Source organism: Myotis brandtii, unplaced genomic scaffold, assembly GCF_000412655.1.
Source record: "Myotis brandtii unplaced genomic scaffold, ASM41265v1 scaffold513, whole genome shotgun sequence".
Classification (NCBI taxonomy): domain Eukaryota; kingdom Metazoa; phylum Chordata; class Mammalia; order Chiroptera; family Vespertilionidae; genus Myotis; species Myotis brandtii.
In genome coordinates, this window is record NW_005369552.1 from 2,061,662 (window position 1) to 2,082,394 (window position 20,733).

A 20,733-nucleotide genomic window follows, 5' to 3' on the forward strand; every position below is an offset into this window, starting at 1 on the left:
CAAGGCCCGAGCAGGTGGCGCCAGGCCAGCCAAGATGGGTGCAAGTGGGGACTCCGCGATCACCCCACCGGTTACCCCGCAGAGGGAGGTGACTGGCAGTGGCGGCAGGGGGCAGGGCCGGTGAGCGGGTGGTGCCATGCCAAGGCAGGTGCAAGCGGGGACCCGATCACCCCGCCAGTCGCCCCACAGGTCAGCCCTGATCGTCGGCCAGGCCTAGGGACCCTACCCGTGCACGAATTTCATGCACTGGGCCTCTAGTACATAGATAAGGATGCTATCAAAGCATCCTCCACACAGGCTGTTTCCACAAATCTAGGGCATGTGAGACAGAGCACTGAGGCCCTTGCTAGGGACCACAGAGGGGAGTGAACCCTCTCCTGACACTGGCACTGAGAACCAAGGTCAGTGGGGGCAGAAAACCTTAGCTGGTTCCCTCAGGAAACAGTCACACTCCAATCTGTATAGTCAACCATTTCATGAGGGAGCTCTCTTCTACCGGCTGACACGTGGGCACTGAGCAGACACCCAGACAGGCCACAGATTGTTCTAAATGTAGCATATGCACTGCTGACGTGCCTGGTGGAGTGGCCTGCAATCCCAGAAAGAATGAGGTCGGTGACTGGAGGGGCCACTGTCTGGATGCAGCGAGATCCGACTTCCCTGAGGGCATGTTAGGAAGAACCTTCCAGATGAGTGGCACAGAAAGTCCTGTGCTTTCTCAATCTTATCATTTCTACTTTGCACGTACACACTCACTCGGAGCTGGGGAGGTTTCATCAGGCTTCCTGAAGATGACCTGCACCGCATGTGAACCCCGAGATGGTGATCACTATGCCAAATGCAATGAAGACGCAATCAACAGCTAGTTTTAACACCTCAACAGCAGTGAACCGGCTTCCCAGCAATCCCAACCGACACATCCATGCACTTCATTACATGTTGATTTCATTCTTTTCCACTTTCTATTTTGAAAATGTCCAACACTATAGAAAAGTTAGATGAACATTTACACTCTTCATCTGCATTTACCAATATTTAACATTTGCCATATCTTTGTAGAAATACATGCTTTTGTCGTGAACCATTTGCAAGTGAGCTATAACAGCGAATGGTAAATCCCAAGAAAGACAGTCCTACATAACGATGACATCATTATCACAACAAAGAAACTCAACATTCACTTAAAGATAGCCCCAAATCATCAATATTTTGCTATTTCTTGATGCTCTACCATGTGCCAAGTACCACAAGGGCACTGAGAAAAACAAGGATGAATAAGGCTCAGGTTCACAGTCCAACAGAGGAGACTGACAGGCACCCTACTGTGCGACTGCGCCCAGGTGCTGATTCATACCTGAGGCTCCGTCTTGGTAGAAGAGACCGGAGTTGGCCCTACCAAGAGCCTTCTGGAAAGGCTTTTGCGATGAGGTGATGTTTAGAGAGGACGACTTTACCCATCATAAGGGCGGGGAGGGGGCCTAAATGTAAAACTGTGGAGGCTTGAGTGTGGCAGCCAGAATAATGGCCCCAAAGGCCAAATCCTAATTTCAGGAACCTGTGACTATGTTAGACTCCATAACAAGGGGAATTAAAATTACGGAAAAAAGGAAAAAAAAAAAAAAAACCAAAGCATCAGCTGAACTGAAGATGGGAAGATTTTCCTGGGTGGCCTCATGTAATCACCAGGGTCCTTAAAAGGTGGAAAAGGAAGTGGGAGAGTCCAGTGTCACAGGGATGCCATGTCGGATAGACTCCATCCGCCACTGTCAGGGGGCATGAGCCAAGGAAGGCAGGCAGCTCCTACAAGCTGGCAGAGACCAGGGACAGATTCTCTCAAGAGCCTTAAAGAAGCGGATCCCTGCCAACGCCTTGATCTGAGCCCAGTGAGACCTATTTCAAACTTCTGACCTCCAGAACTGTAAGGTAATAAATATGCGATGTTTTAAGCTACACCAAAAAAAAAAAAAAAAATGTGGAAACAAGCTTGGAAACTGTCCAAGTGCTGGGGCCGGGATGAAGTCGTCAAAGTCCATATGATGAAGTCAAGAAAACTGCGCTTTATTCTTGGGGGAAGGGAGGGGCAGCCAAGAGCCACGACTGGATCTGTACTTTAAGAAGAAAATTCTGGAGTGAAAGTAGAATCTGGGGGGCAAACAATTGGTAATCTTTGTTGTCAATGATAAAATTGGAGCTTTCAAGCAAACACACACAAAAATCAGAACTTTGGAAAATTTGCATCCATCACCAAAACCGCAACAGCTTCCCAAATTTTCAGAAAAATATTATGTGATGAAATGTGTCAACCTGTCAGATCTGCATAGCTCAACTGTGCAGTAATGCAGTAAAACAGACCATACCCAGGTGACAGGTAACTCATATGGCAGAACAGGCCCGTGTAGCTTACAGCACAAAAGCTCACTGATACGGTTTCAGATTCCACAGTGGAACCCACCACTGCCTGTGAGTTTTCATGTAGTATCAAGAGAGAATAACCACAATTATCTGGAAAGGCTACTAAAGTACTCCTCCTTCCCAAGAATTCTCTGAGGCCATCTTTACATACTTCATCTAAAACAATACATCAACACTGACGGATGCACAGCAGACATCAGAACCCGGTTGCCTTCTATTAAGCTAAACAGTAAAGAAACGTGTAAATATGTAAGACAAACACTCCTATTAAATTCTATTGTTTTAGATAATAGTTATTTTCATTACAATGTTATTCATGTTAAGATAAGAGGTTTTATTGATGTCATTTTTGAGTGGATTAATACATGAATATTAGTGATGTGATAAATACTGATACATATAACTCATCTAAGCCAAAGCTCTGGGGAGCCCTCAATAGTCTACAAGAGTGAGGAGGCTTTGAGACCAAACAGTTTGAGAACCGCTGCTTGCTGGGCTGCCCAGTGATGTGAGCACAGCCAAGCCTTGCACCCACTCAAGTCAGGAAAGCAGCGGGACTTCCTTCAGGCTCGCTGAAGCAGCCTGGGGGTGACCCCTGCTCTATTCACAGTCCTGTCCTGGAAGCACCTCACCCTCATTTGACAAGTGTCAAAGAAAGAGAGGCTGTGCGTTAATGTGGGTGAACTCATCAGGATCAATGGGACCAAACGCCTGGCAAATGAATTCATTAGCACTGCCTTTCTTCAATCCAAGAATGTTCAACCAATTAATTCCATTTTTTTCAGATTTGAAGATTCACTTGCTAAAGTCAGTAATGAGAATGCTACACACACCTCATGCCTAAAGCATTCAATGTCATTTATTTCATAAATACAGCAAGCAGCATTCCAATATCACACCTGTGCCGGGTTTCAAGGAGCACACAGAAACCGTCAAGGTGTGACCCTGACACTATGTGACACCGTCACACAGGCGGGAGATATGTACCTAAAATAACGGGAAAACATCCACAAATGGTCTTCCACTAAACAATGTATAAGCCAAAGGCATCAGATCTTTCCATTCAGGCAAAAGCAAATTTTTTTTGTTTTATTAAACATAATGCCCAACATTTTGCTAACTTAAATATGTGCTTTGCCCGTGAGGTTTATCCTGTTCTTCATGCCGCATGCCTGAGTGCCTGCCACACACAGTTCCAGAAACCAGGTATGCAGCAGTGAAACTAACGAGACCAAAATACCTGTTTTCATGGTGTTTACACTCTATTACTGGGAACACCGTTTCAAAAAATAAGAATGGGTGAATTATTAAGTGGAGGTAGCACACTTCTGGTCCCCTAATGCAATTCCATTAAATAGTTAGAAATAAGATGAGGCCCAATGACATAACCAATGCTCTATCCCACGAGAAGGCCAGACATCAGCATTACTGTCAGGAATGAAGCTACAATAGGAAGCACAGTTCAAGGCAGTCAGGGGATTTCTAAGTTCACTGACTCCAAACAAGAACTGTGGCAGAACAGAGCTCCTTTGGGATGGCCAAGGTCCCACAGCCAAAGGGAGAAATAAGCAAGGTGTCAGAGTTCTGAAAGGAGGGATTTATAGTTTGTAAAAGCAAACCATAATTACATTTTTTCTCTGGCATACTAGTAAATAGTTTTGCCATTTTAGCCTGAGCTCGTTTGTTAAAAGGCAACGTGGGCTGCGAGGCTGGAACGCACTGTGCGGAGCTGACTGCGCTGGCTTCCTCTTCAAGGAAAGAGGCAGGTGACAGTCCAGACCAAAGTCCAGACTGGAGCCCACAATGTCCCCTGAACCATGAGGCCTCCAGGCACCAAAGGATCCAGACAGTGCTCAGACATTCCACTTTCTTCCCCACTTTTTATGAGCCTGCAATATGGGTACTGTGAGGGTGGTGACTCCAAAATGGTTTTCTGGGCCACAGGAACTTAATAGTGACTCCCCTGTCCCTTAGCCTACCAGTCTTGAAACTCTGAACTTTGAATTTATACAAAAAATCACCAAACTCTTGTTAACTAGCAAGGGGCAGGCTGGGATGGTACCAGAAACCAAAATACTTTTACATATCATGTTCCGCTACACTGCCATCTTACCCACACTTCCTGACTTCCATAGCTCTGTGACCGCACAGTACATTCCCACTTCCCAGTCTCTCAGTTATATGTATCTTTGCCTGATGACAGAGGTTTCTACAGCTGTTGCTAATGGTTCCCAGGCAAACTCACAAATGGACTCCAGTGTCAACTTGAAAACATGAGTGTCCCACCTCTCCTCTCAATTGCCAATGTCCACCCTAATTCCACCTGTACTGGGACCCACACCAGTTTCTGTCTACTCCCTAAGGCAGTAATAACATTTAAACAGAAAAGCTGTTTGAAAGATCGCACAATCTAGACAGACACTGTGGCTCTACAATGCTTATCAGGGAGAAAAAATTACAAACTCAACAGGAAATGTGCTCAAGGAAATAGCCAAATGTTCCTCCTACCCCCAACTCTTCAGTAATTAAAATTACTCCAGCCCAGCCCAGCCTAGCCAGTATTCTCAATGGTTAGAGCATCTGCCCAAGCCTCGAAGGGTCTCGGATTTGATTCCCAGTCAAGGGCACGTAGCTGGGTTGCAGGTTTGATTCCTGGCTCTGTTGGGGGCGTGTTCAGGAGACAACCAATCAGTTTGTCTCTCATCCATGTTTCTCTCCCTCTCTCTTTCTCTCCCCCTTCCTTCCCTTCCACTCTCTATAAAAACAGGATTTAAAAATTTTTATTAAAAAGAAAAATGACTCCAGTACCAAGGAAAGGACCACTGGCCTCACAACCTGGTGATTCATCCTTCCTCTGAGATGTGAAATGCTCCTCTGAAGGCCCAGGATCATTGGCTGTGTACTGCGACAGGCCAGTGCAGGCCATTCCTCCCATCAGCACAGATCTCCTGGGGAAGGCCCACTAGGGGAGGCCAAGTCAGAGGCTGCAAGACAGGTTTTTAGCTGGGGGTAACTTGGCCCTAAGGAACAGTTAGCAACGTCTGGAGACATATTTGGTTGTCACAGCTGAGAGCTGGTGGTGCTGGCATCGAGTGTGTAGAAGCCAGGAATGCTGCTGACCGTCTTACAGGGCATGGCACAGCCCCACACCAAGAATGATGGCCACCGAGGTGGAGGAAGCCTGCCTTCTGTATGGAGCTGTGTGGGCTGCAAAGTGCTCTACTAATATGTTTTTAAGTGAACTGGCTTAAAAATTATTGTTAAATCAGGTTTTATTTTTAAAAAACCAACACTACAAACAATGTTTGCAAATGAGTATGTATTCATCATAAAAACTGTGTTACCACATCCCTGGAGAACCCTCGATGTCCCCAAACCAGGATTGAGAATAACTGAGAGGCAAGCAGATGAAAAAATAAGAGATTAAAAGATGCAGTGTGAGCGACAAGCTTCACCTACTCATCCGGGTTCTCATTTCTAAGAGTGGCTCGGGTATCTTGCAGAACTGCCTGAGATTCACTCCTCTGCATGTAACTCGAAGTTGATGACAAGGTTAGAGAGGCGACTGCCAGGTGGGGCTTCCGGTGAGGCGAAGGAGCTGACCTGTGCTAAGTGTCTGTGCTGTGCTGAGCCTCCAGAGAGGATCCCTCACCCCCAGTTCACAGATGAGGTGTGGGAGCTCCGAGCAAGTAAGCAACTCAACTTTGATATTAAGGCTCCACTGCCACCTTATAAAAAATTCCTCTTGTTATGAAAACCCGCTGTTTGGGTGTTTAAGAGTGAAGGACATCTCTGCGCTGTGGCTCTGAAGTAGCACAAAGATGAGGCAGCGTCCAGAGACCAGAATGGTAGCTTCCTTCCCAGAAAGGCTCTGCCTACCAGTGAGCGTGAACCTCTTGTTTTTTAAAACCTGAGAATTTGAAAAACAAAATCACAGGTTCTAAGAGTTGGAAGGGACTGACAAGTCATCTAATGCAGAGATCCTCTCAGACTATGAAAGGCAAAAATGATTAGGGCAGAAAAATAGTGGGGAAAGAGGAAGGGAGGACTGGTGCTGGGGGAGGGCAGGTATGGAAGAACAGGCTGCTTTTCCATTCCATCCTTGCCTCCCCACTCTTTAAATGCTGTCACCAACTATGCTCAGAATCCTTACTCTGGTCCTGCTATAATAAACACATGCCTAAGCCAGACATGGCCCCAATAACAATAATAATTCTATCCTATATAATAAAAGCCTAATATGCAAATTGTCCCCTTGGGCAGTCATTGCACCAGGGGGCAATGCAGAACATGGAGGGCATCGGAGACGCAGCACTGGCAGCAGGCTACAGTGGAGGCTCTGCCAGCCCCGATGGGCCCCGACAGAGTGGGACTGCGACGGGATGGTGGAGGTGAGCGGGCGGTGCCAGGCCAAGGCGGGTGTGAGCAGGGGCCCGATCGCCCCTCCGATCACCCTGCAGATGGCTGCCGCCTGGCTCCCAGACACTGGGGGAGCCAGGCTGGGGGCCCGGCCCTGATCGATTGCCCTGCAGACAGCGACCAGCAGCCAGCAGGCCCTGATCGCCAGGCCCCAGGCTGGGACGGGGAACTGGGAGTGGGTAGCAGCAACCAACCTTCCACAGCGCCAGGGTGGGGAGCTGCGACCTCTCGCCAGTTACCTGGGGGCGGGGGTGACAGGGATGGAGGTGCAGTGAGAATGCAGGGTGTCCACTGAGCTTGCTCTCACTCCGTCTGCTACCCTCCCCCAGAACACCAGGGCTCCTGCTCCAGGAAAGCCCCCATGCTCAGGTGCCGGGTGCCTGAGAGGAGCCTGCCCTGCGCCCGCGCAGCCTCTTCCGAGTGAGCCAGGCCACAGCCGCCAAGACCGACCGCAGGGGCCAGTCGGGCTCCCTGTGGGTTCGTGCAGGAGCCAGTCGGCGAGGCTGGCTGGGAGAGAGCACACTGCCCGCCTGGCTTCCGTGTGGCACCACTGGGCAGCCCAGAGGCCCACGCTGTGCCCCGGCCCGCGGCGTCAGGCTGCACTCACCACATCTTCGCGTGCGAACTCGGGTGCCGTGACTCAGGTGGAGGGGATGTGCAGGGCCCAGGGTCCAGACGGTAGCCGGGACCTGCCCTTCCACACCAGATGCTTGTGCTTTGATCGCCAGCCAGGCCTAGGGACTGCACCCATGCATGAATTTCATGCACCAGGCCTCTAGTAATAACAATAACAATGATGATGATGGCTAACATTTATCCAAAGTGCCTACTATGTACCAGGGCCCTCTTGTAAGGCACTGAGTGTCATGTCATTTAACACTCAATCTGGCCCCTTGAAGCTTATACAGCTTTTACACCAGCTCACGTATGAAAAACCAGCTGTTTAAAGTGGAATCTTGGTTCAGACCTCTGCATGACTAACTCGAGATCCACCGTTATGCTCCATGATTTTTAATAGGACTGAGAGTCCATGTACCTACAATCAGTCCCCTGGGGCAATGGGCCTGTCATTACAGTAAAACTTTAATTAGACACGGGGACCATCCTCCCACTTAAAAAACAGGTTCTGAAGACAACTTTGGTTCTTATCCCTGATGAAAGCCACTGAATTTATACTTTAGATGGATGATCTTTATGGTATGTAAATTACCATTAATGAAGCTGTGGAAAGAAGAGGGGAGGGGAGGGGTGGAGAGGAGCACTTTGTCTACATACTTTCATTCTGCTTCAAGTCAAAGCTCTCCCGCCTACCCCCAAAACCAACCATTAGAGCTCTGGGTGCGTGGGAAAGAAGATGTCCACTCCAGCTGCACAGCAGCTATTCTGTGGGAGACCCATTTTGAGTTGAGTTTCAGGAACATGAAACTGGCTCCTGGTGCTGCCATATCTCCGGTTCCAGTGTGAACATAAACTCCAGTTTTAATTCACAGCTTAAATATTCCATGGCAACAGGACATAGAATAATAAAATTGAGGAAGACTGCAGCATTGGCTGGTTTAGACGACAAGCACAGGGGATGGGAAGAGGGGACCCCTCTCACTCTGTGTACACATGGTCAGGATCTCTGAGAAAAAGGGACAGCTTTCATAGGTAATCAGAAGGCACACGATCACAGGCAGTAACAAATTTAACAAAGTATCTTAGCTCCAACACAGTATTTTCTAAGACCAGGAAGGTACACATACAGTGAGGCAGGGGGAAAAAAATGTGTCCCGCTTGGGAAGTAGGATGTACAGGAGACACATTTGGGAATGCTTCCCGCACTGAAGGTCTGGAATGCTCAGGAGGCTTGGAGACAACCCTTTGTCTGCCCAGGCACACCTGACAGGTGAGTTCATGCTACTCCCCTGGGCATTGACAAGCTCTTGTACAACTTCCTGCAGGCAGGTGTTAGCCTGCTCCGTCCTCCCAATGGACGTGTCCCAGGGTGCGGCTGCTCTGAAGCAGCCTTAGATGTGGCCAGGAGCTGCCAAGGGCAGCCAGGTTCAGAGGAGCCTGCCTGCACCAGCCCACGGATTACCAAAGGGAATAAGCAAGCACTTGCAAGCTTTGGGTTCTGAGTTTCTGTGCTTTGAGAGCCTTAATTTGTTCTCCTGGGGCTAAGTCACTTGGCTGTGTCACTGCAATTCTACATATGAACACAGTCAGGGAAATGCAATGTGCAGGGAGTGATTTATGATGCAAAGGGCTCCCCACAGGAGACTATTCTCTCCCAGGGAAAGAGGCACAGGCGGCATGGAACCACACACACCTGCCATTTAGCAGTAGGGACCAAATTTAAAGATGGCTCTGTCCTCCCATTTTTTCGGCTAAACTCACATGAGATTTCTTCTTGAGAACATTTTCACCTGCACGAAATGGTCCCAACAGGCTACATCCTATATAATAAAAGCTAATATGCAAATTGTCCCCTTGGGTGGTTGTTTGACAGGGAGACTGGAGTTCGACTGCTTGCTATGATGTGCGCTGACCACCAGGGGGAGGTGCGGAACATGGCCGGCGTCAGCAACACTGTGCTGGCAGTGGGCTGCAGTGGAGGCGCTGCTGGCCCCAATGAGAGCAGGACTGTGGCGGATAGTGGAGCAGGTGAGCGGGCAGTGCCAGGCTGAGGTGGGTGCAAACGGTGGCCCAGTCCCGCAGATCACCCTGCAGACAGCGACCAGCGGTGGCAGCGGTGGGGCGCAGAGCTCCCAGGTGCTGAGGGAGCCAGGCAGGGAGGCCCAGCCCTGATCGATCGCCCTGCAGGCGGGATGGTGGAGCAGGTGAGGGGGCAGTGCCAGGCCAAGGCGGGGTGCCAGGTGGGGCTGCGAGCTGGGGCCCAATCTCCTCAAGCCACCCTGAGGGACCCGTGCACAAATTCATGCACTGGGCCTCTAGTATGAAATATGAAATAATCAAGGGACACCAGTGTTGGTAAGAAGGGATTGATTACAAGATGACCTAGTACATTCCAAACCAGCCTATTTGCATACCGCTTTCATGAGTTTTTGTTGTATCCAGGCAGCATGCATACAGTTATTCCTAATGCTGTTCCTTAAAGGCACCCGCCTTTCAATGATTTAAATTTTCTTTCGGAAAACCTTGTATTACTCTCATAAATGGAGCACCAAAGTGATCTGAGACCAGATATGAACCAGCCCCATCACCCAAATAAGAGGCCTTCTGTTTTCTGCAGGGACCCTATGGCCAGAGCCTTATGGGCAGTGAGCTCTGGACCTTTCCAGTACATATTTTTTCTAATATGCATTTGCACTTACACTATTAAGATGAACATGTTTGTGCATGCCCTAAAATCATCTGTCACACAACACACTTAGGGAAACAAAATATCTAGTCCACGAGGTGTCAAACTATGGCACTTGGCCCATTTTTGTACTGACCACAAATTAAGAATGGTTTTTATTGTTTGTTTTTTTTAAAAAAGGAGGAAGAGGAAGAGGAGGAATAGACCAATTATTCGACAGAGACTACGTGTGGCCCAAAAAGCTTAATATATTTTCTCTCGCCCTTTTCATGATCTAATCTATGCTTTTATTTTACCATGGAAGTCCAAATACTCTGAATGACTTAGACAAACTTGCTCCAAGTAATTGAAGAAATTTTACCAAAGAAGCCATCAGCTTAAATGCTTTCAAAATGGGCCTCTGTCCGATCATTTCGACTACACATTAAGAACTGAGGCTTGTCTGAAGCAACCCAAAATGTGGGGCTGCACATGTAGCTGGTCTTTGTCCTCCGAGGCCTGAAGTGACATCCCATTTGCCCCAGGGCCACTCTCCACCCTTTTCCACTAGGGCTCCTAGCAATTTGGGCACTGGCAGGAGAGGGAGGGGGATGGCCTCCTTGATGGAAGCTGTGGTCACCAACTCTCTTCTGCACCCTCCAGGCCTAGGGTTCTAGGGTTGCTCAGGGTCCGCTGTCACACCCACAGGCTTCTTAAACAGCAGCTTTATTAACTCACCTCAGACTACCTACTCTGAGGACGCCATCTGCTTCCTGCAGGGGCCCTAATGGCGAAGCCTTATGGGCAGCGAGCTCTGGATGTCCATGACTGCTGATGTCACCTGAGGAATGCTGGCCGTCCAGGCCACTGCCAAGTACTATGCCTCTATTATATACTCACACAGCTGGATGGGGCTTTCAGCCATCTAGTGGCTCGCCCTCCTCCCTCTACAGTGAGTTACACAGACCTCCCCTAGAATAAAAAATGCCGGACAGATTCTAGTGACCAGTTACAACAACACACTGCGTTATAACAACACAACCCTCAATGTAATATAGTAAAATCTGCACAGCTGATATGGTGCAGACACTGATAAGCGTTATAACAACACAACCCTCAATGTAATATAGTAAAATCTGCACAGCTGATATGGTGCAGACACTGATAAGTTTTCCACACGCACAGAAAACCAACAGTCAATCCTCACTTTATAAATGAGAAGACTGAGCCTCAGAGAATCTCAATGATGCTCATCAGGGCTCTAAGTGGCTGATGTGGCCTCATCCCAAAGCCACTTCACTGGGCCAATTCCCCCCAGGATCCACCTCTGTGGCTAAGCCCAACCGTGAACACAGCAAGGCCTCCAGCTAGACAGACATCGCAGTCAACATCACACAAATTCAGTTAAACGAGATAAAAGTCTTCTGACCTTTCCATGCATGGAGAAGAATGCCACGGTTCAGGGCACCTGGGTGGGAAGGCCTGCCCACTCGCATCAAGCTACGTTATTGAGTTTGTTGAACTAAGTGCTCCCTGAGTGCAACATTTTTTTCATGTGGCTCATTTTGCATCTGCTCACTGATCTGAGGAGGAGTCAGGAGACTTGCCTGCCCCTGGCTGTGCGATCTTGGGCAAGTCACTCTAGTTCTGTTTCAGTCTTACCATCTGAAAATGAGTAATTCATGTACACCTCTCCACCCCATCCCTACCTGTTCCCCATGGTGAAGAGGCTAAAATCTCAGGTAAAACTGGATTCAAAATATGGTCGGCAAGTTACTTAATGAGCTTCCTTTCCCCTCTATAAGATGAGGATAATGGTAGTAATAGCTACTTCAGAGTTTGAGAACGTTCAAATGAATAAATATATGCAATGCACATAGAGTTCCTAGTACACAGTAAGTGCTGTATGCTTGCTGCTATTATTACTATTGTTACTACAGTAGTTTGTTCATCTATAAGAAATCTTATTAATAACCAACTCATAAAGTGCTATGGAGATTAAGCAGGAACTCTAAATAAGTAGATTTTTATATTATATGATGGTGTTCTGTAACTGACAAATGACTATACAAATATAGAGCTTAAAATATAAAAATAAGCTTATTGTTTAATTTATTTCCATCTGTACTAACTCAGATGGGCAATTTGAGGGCAACTGCCTAGAAATGCTTAAACTGAGTTAAAACTATTAAGAAATATAAGTAATAAATATAAACAATGAAATTAATAATGACCAAGTTTTTAACCAGATTCTTATTTGTGAATATTTAACTATTGCCGTTTCTGTAGAGCTAACGACCATAGTCCTCTGAGGGGGGTATCGGGGCCTGACAGCAACCACAGCCTGGATCACAGCGTTTCCTTTTCGTGCCAGGAACTGTTCACTGATGTGTCTCCTTTAGAAAGAAGCCGGTCACACACTGTGGGCTGTGGGTCACTCCCCTGGCGACACCACCCCACCCAGAGGCCTTGGCATATGTTGACTCTCAATCCCAAAAGTTGAATTTTACCTTGCATTTCGTCACAGGGGCAGCTTCTCCCACTTATTCTACTCTGAACTCAACAGAAAAAGACTGCCCAGCCATCTGGACACTCACAAAGCCCAGTTATTTGTTTTGCCAAACTGTGTATACATTGAATGAAAATGTTTGTTCTCCGTGTCCTACTTTCCGTCTCTAAAAACAAATGATTAAAGAAGAATTTCAAGGGCATTTCTTTCCGCTCGTCCCCTCCAAACCCGTTTACTGAGTATCCTCATTTCCTGCCTTTTAACTTGCATTTCTGCCCGGAAATCATCCACTCTTCTTTGTTGATCTTTACGTGTATAATGTTGCTTCACAACCCTTTTTCAAAGGAAAGGTCAAAGTGCGTGGCACAGACACCAAAGGTAGGTGGGAAAGGTGCCAGAGCTGGACCACCTGACCCAATGCCGATCACACTCCCACCCAGAGAAGCCCAATCTACCGGAGTCCCAGGATCCTTCATCCAAGAGTTGTGTACTGAGCGTCCACTGCACACACACAGTTAGGAACTGCCGGCGACAGAAAAAGCGAGGTGGTCCCTGCCCTACAGGGGCTTGTAGTTTAACAGGGGAGAAAGGACAGACACAAAAACATAGAAAAATATACAAAAATAGGGGAGAAAGAACATAAACAACAACAAAAAGGGACATGTCCAAACACGAAGGACTTCAGAAAGATGGAGGTTTGGGGCGCTGTAAATAAAAGTAGAGAATCTGGCCAACAAAGAGGAAATATTTCAGAGACGACGGGGTGAGGACTGATGACAGACCATAAGATTGCCTACATAAACAGAGAGGCAATTGTGAGCAGGTTCAGCCTAACTGTAGGACCTTAGTTTTCCGGGGGACAAAGGTGGGTGGGCAGAGACTGGCACTCTCTCTAGTTGGCTTCATCACAAAGGAATGGGGTTCTCAGCCAACTGCTTGCACCTTCACAGTATCTACAGAGGATCCCCCAGAAGGCAGCCCTTGGGTAACTCGGTACTAGCACCTCACGCATCCAACCATAACTATAACTGCTGAATGAATGAATACAAGGACAAATGCTACACTTCCTGGAGAGCTTTGCTTTGAAATCTTACATAACAGCACCGTCTCAGGTGTATCTTCACATTCCACGGCACTCACTGCAGTCACAAAAGCTGTCTGCCTTTTTACCAGTTTGCCAGCTACTGATTTGCAGCAGGAATCACCAGTGTCTGTGTGGGGCCTCCAGCAAGCATGTGAACAAAACATCTGCCTTCCCTCCCAATGAAGCACCTGGTCCGATTCCCTCCCAGCGAAGCACATAGTCCACACAGTCGGATGCAATTTGAGAAGAAAGGCTACCACCTCCCAAACTGAAGCCAAGCCAGTTCAGATACATTTTTCCAAGCCCCTTTGTGTAACAGTTGCAACTGTTCTTTAGACACGGGAGCACTTACACAAACATCTAGGAATACCACGATTTTCTTATTTATACATAAAAGTATTATTCAACCCTGCGCCAATTTCCCTTAATCTGTGCTGGAAGAAATCCCAGGGACGCCTTATCAAAACAATAAACTTCAAAAAAAAGATGACGACCTATATTTTCAAAAATACAGCACTGTATCCTGCCTCTAACTTAGGATAAATCCCCAGTATATTTTGAATTTTTATAAAGAAAACTAGATTTGCTTTGCCAATGTCAACTTTCCATGCTGCTAAAAGTCCCCAAATTTAGAATCTGCAAACAGATCACAGGTAGCCAACATAAAAGCTGAATTGAGCTTTTGGATCTGCTATATGCACAAATTTACAAACTTGGCCCAAAGGCATGTATTTCTGTCCTCATGGAGGGACACTGGTGCCAGCACTGGTCACCTGCCGCTGCCTTGCAACTTCCTAAGAAGGACCTATCCCCCTTGAGAGCTGAAGATATACTTATTAATTCTCACCAATCATCATTAATACTCAATGTTGCCTAATGCTCCGTGAATAAGGGCATAAACTCCTGGTACTGGCAGTCAAGAAACAGGATGCTTTCTGCAGGCAGAAAGAACCACACCACTCTCTCAGATGAGATGGGCCAATCTGGGAGTTCATTAATGCAGGTAACCTGGCCTTAAAATTGGTGTCACTGGCATTATGTCACTGTTTCTTGGGTCTCCAGTTCTCCCCACTTTCTAAAGGCTGACAGCAACAATACCAATTTCAGATCAAACATATACTTCGTGTAGCTGCAAAATGTCAGGCTTAGGAGGAGCTGGAGGCTGGCCCTCAGAGGTCCCGAGTAAGGGGGAGATGGGCTAGAAGAGGACATCCCAGAAAGAGCACAGAAAACTCCAGCAATTCAGCTCCAAGTGGGGCTCCACATTCAGACGAGAGGGCTGTGTCCATCCTGGGGCTGCAACTCACTTTACAAGGACAACATGGATAGGTGTCCTGCTCCACTCTGAAATGCCAAAAACATAGGAAATAATATCTCAGTCAAACGTGGTCTTCTCTGGCCAAGAGTCCCGTCTTTGGGAAAGCTCGCAAGGCCATCTTTGTGAGCAGACCTGTCCGTACAGGGCTGTTAGGAGACAACCCAGGCACCCCTGGCTCCCCCGAGCGACCAACAAGGACATTCTCCCCGAGCCTCCTCCTTTTCACACCTCTGCTCCTGCTGGTTGTCCATTTATCATGGGCTGTGGAAAGCACTTTTTGATTCCTATTTATTTTAAAACATTTGAGAATCCAGACAAGCGAGAAGCTCTGACTTCCAAAGCTGGGTGATAAATCTGTGGTTCGACCTGCCATAGCCTCCAAGAGTCTTACGGTCACTCCTTCTCTCGGTATTGCCAGACGGGGAAGTCCCAAATCTTCGTCACCCCTCATATGAACTCTCCTCCACCCCCAAACAAAAGCAAAGTTTTCCTTGGGACTGGCAGATCAGAACGTTCCCCTCCTCTGTAATATAACCCTTATCGGATTTCTGTCCACAGAGCAGATTTAAAGCATCTGAACTTGGGCTGCACAATTGAAGCCTTTTTTGCAAACCTGACTACTTGCCATCCTTTGTCTTCCTTTGAACCTTCTGTGAACTCAATGCAAGGGCGTGTTATTTTTATATACACACATCTGCATATCCAAATAAGAAGGCTCTCCCATCAACGGGTCAGGTCTGATAAGGCAAATCTAAAGGGCTTGGGCAGAGTGTCCTTAACAGGGTGCCCCCTTTCGTCTCAGGCTGGTCTAACCCAGATTACAGAAAGCAGTTCACAAAGTCATGTTTGCCCTTATTTCTGCATGCGTACCTGATAGCAGGCACGACCCTTCCCCTTCTCTCTCACACCTTTAACATCACTTGTGTCTCTATCCCACTAGGCAGGCAGAGTATGTGTCTCAGAGGAGGAAGAGAGAAGCAGAGGCAGGAACACTGAAGGATTTTCCAAAAGAAACGTTTCTGGCAGAAGACGACTCTTTCTAGAAGCACTGCTACAGAAGGGCTTCATCCTAAATTCCAACTGCAAAAAAAAAGTTTTAACACGCCAGCTTGCTTTCTTTTCCCTTTGGTGGGGCCTGTATATATTTGTATGTGTATGGCTGTCTGATCCTTTTGAAAAATAACCTCCCTCCAGCTTCCTCCCTGGTGAGATAGTGTGGGACTGAAACTTCTCAGGGCCTATCCCAGTTTTCCAAAACCTCAGCAGGAGATGCCCCACACAAAAGGTTACTGTTGTCAAGGGGCTGTTACCAGCCACCAGCTGCCCAGGGAGGAAGTTCCTGACCCCACCTGTCTGCAAGCACCCAGGGGGCTGCATCAAGAGCAGGAATGACCTGCCCCAATCTGCTCACTGCCACAGGCATGAGGAAATGTACAGTTGTGACTAGCATGGCTCTTCTGGAGTATTCCAAGGAAGGGGGAGGATCTGGACACTGGGCCCAGGGCCTTTTCTTTTTGTAGTCCCTGCTCAACATTTCTGGTCTCTGGACTCCTGGCCCGTGCCTACGTGAGGAGGAGGCAAGCCGGGGGCACTCAGAGAGGAGGAGGTGTTGGGTCCCAGGAGGACCTCAGGGCCAGGCAGCAGGGGACAGAGGACTGCAGGCTCTAAGCACCTTTCATCAAGCCATGTTCACCATCTCCGGCTTCCCAGCACATTCATGAAACGTCCCTGCTTTATGGGTTACCCCTCGCCCTGCTCAGACAACCCACGAACACACATGGAGGGAGGGGGTTCCTTGCGCTGGACAGCACAGCCTTCTCCTTTAGAGGCTTTTTTCACACCTTAAAATGTGTCTTCATTTCCTCCCCTGGCTGCTTTGCTGAACTATCAAGACACACTCCCTTGGCTGATGGATTTTCCTCTCTGCCAAGGTGAGTGTTATAAGCAGCACAATTATTCACAGGCCCAACTGCAAAGTTTCACCCATGCAACACACTGCTCATCTCAACACCTGGTGAGACAAATCTAAAATGTGCAAGTTTCTAGAGACTGAAAGGTGTAAACAAGGTGATTATTATAAGCTACCCTCTACATTTCCACATGAGGTGCCATAAATTAAATCTGATTTTCCCAAAGAAACAATGCTATGGTGGGCTTTCATAAGGGTGCTACATGAAGAATACAAAATGTGAAAGCCACCGCAGGGCACAATCAGTCCCACCCATGCCGACCACACCCTAACCCAGGGGTGGGCAAACTTTGACTCGAAGGCCACAATGGGTTCTTAAACTGGACCGGAGGGCCGGAACAAAAGCATGGATGGAGTGTTTGTGTGAACTAATATAAATTCAAAGTAAACATCATTACATAAAAGGGTACGGTCTTTTTTTTTTTAGTTTTATTCATTTCAAATGGGCCGGATCCGGCCAGCGGGCCGTAGTTTGCCCACGGCTGCCCTAACCCCACCATCCAAAGCTCTCCCCAGTTCTAGTCCTGGCTCTCCACCCTTTACAGGAGGGTCACGAGTCCCACATTTTGAAGAACAATGTCAATGATGTTTCCATGTCACTTAACAGAAAGCCTTCTAATGAGCATATGAATTAATGAACCAGACAACCCAGCAAAAATAAAAATCATATACAACTGAATGTAGTAACACTCCATCCCCATTGCTTCTCCCCACCTCTCCCCCTGTGAGAAAGTACAAGAATTCCATTTAGATCAAGGAATTCCGGGGAACTTCCCGACACTTTCAGAACATTTTCAGTAAAGCACTTGGGGAAGCAGGACCACTGTCTGCTTTGCAGACTTCTCTTACCTCACATTTCCCAGTGCAAATACACACACGAGGCACCAAGCTTTTAATTGAAGGACAGGCAAATGCAGCCAACTTCTTCCCTGACTATTCAAAAGCAGGTCTCCCCTGTTGGCAGAGTCCAGCACTTCTGGGACCCAGGTGGGCCTGCCCTTTTACCTTTAGCCATTCATCCCTATTATCCAGAACCCAATGTAAGTAAACCTTATGCAGGCTTAGGGGGTTGTGTGTATGCATGTCCTGGCCTAGGTTGTTTAAAGACATCTGAAGTTTGATTTTAGGGTTTGGAAGACCCTATTACATTATGTAAATTACTGAACTTGTAGACTCACTAAAATGTATTTTCTCTATCCTTAACGCCTGCCTGTATTTCCATGTCTGTCCAATCCATGTGTATACCTACCTATATGCTTTTTAGATAGAGATGGAGAGGCAAATCAAAAAGTTGCCCAAGATACACTATACGGAGAAAATGTCTCTTGTTTTGTGTGCTAAATTTCCAGAAACAAAATATGACATGGTTAGTCTTGTCCCTGGGTTTACACTTTTTTTTTTTTTTTATCAGTGTACAGTTTCCATGTGTAGATGCAGGCCTTTCATGAGGTCTAGACCTGGAAGGTATGTGGCCCTCAGGGCACAAAATTTCAAGGAGTCTTTCCCATGCCCAGACAAGTAATAAAGTCCTGTAAGCTTCAGACAGTCTAACAGTAATTACAGAAGAAGGAAAGAGGACTACAGTTTCTGAGTCATCCGCTCATTTAAATTTGGGGCAGGGCTGCTTAAGTGTGGAGGGAAAGCTCCTCTCTCTCTCTCATGGCTCCCAGGGAGGCCCTCCTCTTCAGGGCAAATGGTGTTTCTGTACTACATGGCCACACACCTAGTGGGAGAGACTCCTGCTGGGGTTTTTAGGGGCCAGCTGGGGTGTCAGAGCCAGCCAACCCAGGACGTTCCACATTCATCTCCCACCAACTCAAAGGCTCTCCAGGGCGATTCCAGAAGAACTCCCTTGCAGATCCTCAGGCAAGATGTTAACAGGCCGGCAGCCAGAGCAACAGGAAAGTGCCTGAATGTGTATGGAATGTTCCAGCCACGGCCTGTGCCCAGGCTCTGCCCCCACTCAAAATGGCCCAAGAAAGCTATGCCCTCACCTCACCAGACCACAGACCCAAGACAGTCTTTCAGTAACTGAGCCCAAATCCTAGGGAAAATTATCGGATAATTTTCCCAAATTCTGATTGTATCAAACTCAGACTAGGGAGACATTCTTCCCAGTTCAGTACAGTTACTCAAAAAATTAAGGAATGTTTTTGCCTAATGTCTCCCAACATTGCCATTAAGCGAAAAAGACATGTCTTCCAACAAAAGCTGTTTTTTAAAAAACCAAACTAGCTGCTAAAACGTTAAGTTTGTAGGTTCAAGGGGACATGTTATATAATGACAACGACAGAGTATCCCTTATTTCACAGAATATTAGCATAACAACAGCATAAAATCAAGTTTTGGAAGAATCTTCTCGAATACTAACAGTGGTGATGATATTTGTAACTTAGAGATAAAATTTTAAGAGACTGTAAATTAAGTATTCTGAATTCTTACACTAAGTTTATTTTTATTGAGAAGTATAATAAATAAAAGAAGTTTATGAGAAACAAGGACAGAGATTTGTACGGTTTTAATAAAGGAGGCAAGTTATCTGATGCTAGTTGTTATGTCCCTGTGCTCTTGTTCTGTAGGATCAATTCCCTTTCTTTACAATTATTTTCAGAATTATACACACGGCCTTGTTAAAGAATATTTGTTTTCTAAGCAAGACAAAAGGCGGTTCAAACACTTCTTTCTGTGTAAATACATGTGTTGCATTAAGATAACACTCAATAGGAAAAATTCCATCCAGATATTTTTCACTTTGAACAGTAAAGATTTTCCTATTAGATCAAATGTCCTATGAAAACGCCATTTCTATTAGCTACCAAATTTTCCATCATGGAGGTGTCATAATTTCCCAAAAGGTCTTTCTAAATGCTTAACACAATATAAAAACACAAGAGAGAGACATAGTTAAATATAACATTGTCAGGTCTAGATTTAGGACCTCAATAAACTTTTTTTTTTAAAAGGAAAGTATCAACTCACCAACTCACACTCCGGGCAGTGGACATTGACATCAACACAGTCACATCTCCACCGTGCCACAGTAGGTCTATTATGAATCTCCCTTTATAAGCCTCACTCCCTCTTTGATCTAAGAGAACATTGTCTGCACAGAACAATTTCAATTTCCCTTCTTTTCAGGAAAGGAAATGTTTGCACTTCAAAGGATTTCTTTGAAGAAGAGCCCTGCCATCCTGGCCCATCCAGGTTAGGCATTCCGTGCCCCAGCGGGGTGTGCACACCCCAGGCAGCTGCCCGCCACAGTCACTCTCAAGGCCAGCTCCTTCAAGGGAGGGTCTGGTGCAGGGGAAGAAAAAACAAACACATGAAAAATACTTGAGGCTTTTGATCACGACCTTCAGAGGTCTCTTCATACACAATGTACATTACCAGCTCAGGGAAACTGAGAAACAGATGACCGGGAGCCGTGGACAACGCAACAGCAGCTTCTAAGAAAAAATCATTCCTGAAACAAGACTCACTCAGCGAAGATCCTTTTCTGGCCAGGAAAAAGTGGAGCCCCACTCAGTTATTGCAGGTGATGGCAAAGGGGATGATGGCCTTGATACATGAAAGGCAGAGGAAGAGCCACACTTCAAACGGTTCTTAAACCTTCCCCTAGGAAATGGAGCAGTCACTAACAAAAAACAAAATTCACAACTTAGAGTTTCACCTCTTCTTTCTCCACTGGCCCACTGGTAGCAGGCCAAGAGGATAACAAAAGTAGTATTAAATAATTATG

General features: G+C 46.8%; 1 protein-coding gene across 3 annotated transcripts in view; it reads right to left on the reverse strand.

Moving 5' to 3' along the window:
* Positions 1-20,047, reverse strand: part of SLC7A1 (solute carrier family 7 (cationic amino acid transporter, y+ system), member 1) — a 44,227-nt gene extending 24,180 nt beyond the window's left edge. For 2 of the 3 annotated variants that reach the window (XM_014548548.1, XM_014548550.1), the window contains exon 1: positions 19,974-20,047. The gene's annotated coding sequence lies outside the window, so the exon portion shown is untranslated. Of the gene's footprint in view, positions 1-7,438; positions 7,460-19,973 lie in introns of those variants that run through there. The other variant, XM_014548549.1, reaches the window with a different exon arrangement.
* Between the last annotated feature and the right edge of the window lie 686 nt (positions 20,048-20,733).